Source organism: Chiloscyllium punctatum, unplaced genomic scaffold, assembly GCF_047496795.1.
Source record: "Chiloscyllium punctatum isolate Juve2018m unplaced genomic scaffold, sChiPun1.3 scaffold_722, whole genome shotgun sequence".
Lineage (NCBI taxonomy): Eukaryota > Metazoa > Chordata > Chondrichthyes > Orectolobiformes > Hemiscylliidae > Chiloscyllium > Chiloscyllium punctatum.
In genome coordinates, this window is record NW_027310456.1 from 54 (window position 1) to 2,500 (window position 2,447).

Here is a 2,447-nt window from a genome sequence, read left to right on the forward strand (position 1 = left end):
AGAGGATGGCCAGGCCGCACCGCCAGCGTGCGAATCCCCCGCACCACCTCTTAGTGGGCCGGCAACGTCTCACCGCGGACGGGAGTTTGGCCGACGCCGCGACGGTCAGAGAGCCAGCCACCCGCACGTCGCTCACCACCCTTGGCCAGCGATGGTGTCGACGAGTGGCCGCCCCTGCCGCCTCCAGCGCCGCCGCGTCCACGCGCGGGGACGTGCTCGGCGCAATTCCACGGGACCGGAGACCCTCTCCCCGTCCACGGCGGGAGGCGAAACTCGGAAGTGCCGGCTGCTTACTCGAGCGGAAGGGTCAGCCTGATTCCTGCCTTGCCGGAGGCCCGGTCGCGGGGGTGACGACCCGCCGCCCGGGACGTGCGAGGCACCAGCAGACAGAGACTGCCCGACGGTCAGAGAGAGGGAGAGAGGAGTGCCGAGGCTCAAGTGGCGAACGGTCGCGCAGGCACGCCACGCACATCGATCGCCAGCCGCGGAACGGCACGGCCTTCAGTGGGGCCGGCGGGCGACGCCGCTCCTGAACCCAGCGGCCCCGAGCCGGACGAGTTGAGGAAGGCACGCCGACGGTGACAGGGTACGGAAGACACAGCGGTGGCCTTCTGGCGACTTGGCCCCCGACAGCCCGACGTTCCGCCGTCCTCCCGATGGCCAGGAGGACCGTGCGGGGGTCGGCCGACGGCGTGGTAGGTGTGCCTGCACGGTGACGGAGCACACACCACGCCCGCCAACCCCTCCGTACCTCCCGAGACCGGTGGCAGGACGGAGCGGAAAACGTGCGGACTGAACGGGAGAGCCAAGAGCCAGCGATCCACGCGCGTGCGACCGTCCAAGTCACAGCGTTCGACGAAAACCTCCTCCCTCGGCCAGGCACTCGGCGCCAGCAGGGGAGACAGGATCAGACGCCCCGCCGGCCACTTAAGGCCGAGGACGAACCACGAGACGGGCGGCTGCAGCAGCGGGCGGCCTGCAGCTCCCAGCACTCTCAATCGATCAACCATCGAGTCGGGTCAGCGTGTCAAACCGGCGAGCTCCACGGTCAGGCCGGCGGCGCACCAGCACCGGACCTCCGCGGCTCCCTTCACTCTTTCCACTGCCAGCCAACCGAGAGACGGACCCAATGCGGACGTGCAGAGCTTAGGCAGACCCCCCACTGGAGGCTCAACACTTCGTGGCAGCTCCGTGTCCCAGAGACCAGGAGGGTTGGCACACACACACAGTGTGAACCACCGACAGCCATTCTGGGACCGGTGACAGCCGTGCTGGCCCCACTGCCACGACACAGACGGACGCCAGGCCGCGCTCCCCGGCGGGGGGATGGCGTCGAGCCTGACGAACGGAATGTGCAGGGTGGGGGGGAAAGGCCAAGCGCTCCGACGCCGGAGGGCTCCGGAGTCTGAACTTAGGGGGACAAAGAGGACGGGTCCTCTGCGACACCCCAGCCGCGCTCTCGCCAGCCAAGGCGAGTGCGATTGATTGCCAAACGACCCTCAGACAGGCGTGGCCCCGGGAAGAACCCGGGGCCGCAAAGTGCGTTCAAAGTGTCGATGATCAATGTGTCCTGCAATTCACATTAATTCTCGCAGCTAGCTGCGTTCGTCATCGACGCACGAGCCGAGTGATCCACCGTCAAGAGTTGTCTGAGTTTGTTTTAGGTCTCTCCCTCGCCAGAGGAAAGCGACCCGGACCGCACATACGCTCCCCACCTTGAGCTACAGCCACCTGCACGCCGGCGTGCGGGCGGAGCAGGGTGGCGTGAAGCGATGGGGAGCACCATCCTGGTGCGGCCCGCAGAAACATACGTCTATTGGGGGGAGGAGGACAGGGCGCCCAAGAGGCGATGCGTGCCCCAACGCACCGCAGCGACGGAGGCAGGATCACCGCCACCATGTCGCCCGCCTAGTATCACGAGGCGTGCAGCAGCTTTGCCCTAGGAAAAGCAGAGGCGGGAACGGGCACCGGCCATCGGTTCGGCAGCGTCACTGACGCGTGCACGTGGCGGCGTGTCGGCGAGCGGACTTCCTGCGAGGAGGCGGGGGCGGCACTCGCCCGAGCAGACGCCCGCCCGGCCCAGCCACCGCCGAGGTGGACTGGGAGTCGCGGCAACGGCTCGTCATACTCGTTCCCACACTCACAGCGCAGCTTGCCCGCAAGCCACCGACCACCGATCGACGCCAGGCGCCCCGACCGAGAGCGGGATCGCTCGTTCGCCCTGCTGGCAGTTCGCTGGGGATCACTACTGCACGGAGCTCGGAGACCGACGGGCGGCAACTCGAGAGTCTTTAAACCACCACCCCCATCCCGCAAGTGCAAAGAGGCTGTATACGCACAGACGGGTGAGGGGAATAGGTACCCCGTCGGGTTTGAAGGGAGCGTGACTAGATAGCAACGATGTAAACCCAGCCGATTTGGGAGCGAAAGACCGGCGCCTGCATCAC

General features: G+C 67.2%; 1 non-coding gene across 1 annotated transcript; it reads right to left on the bottom strand.

Annotated features, from left to right (window-relative positions):
* Positions 1-1,493: 1,493 nt before the first annotated feature.
* Positions 1,494-1,647, bottom strand: LOC140473792 (5.8S ribosomal RNA). The gene has a single exon (XR_011958624.1). It is a non-coding gene; the product is annotated as a 5.8S ribosomal RNA (ribosomal RNA).
* Positions 1,648-2,447: the final 800 nt, after the last annotated feature.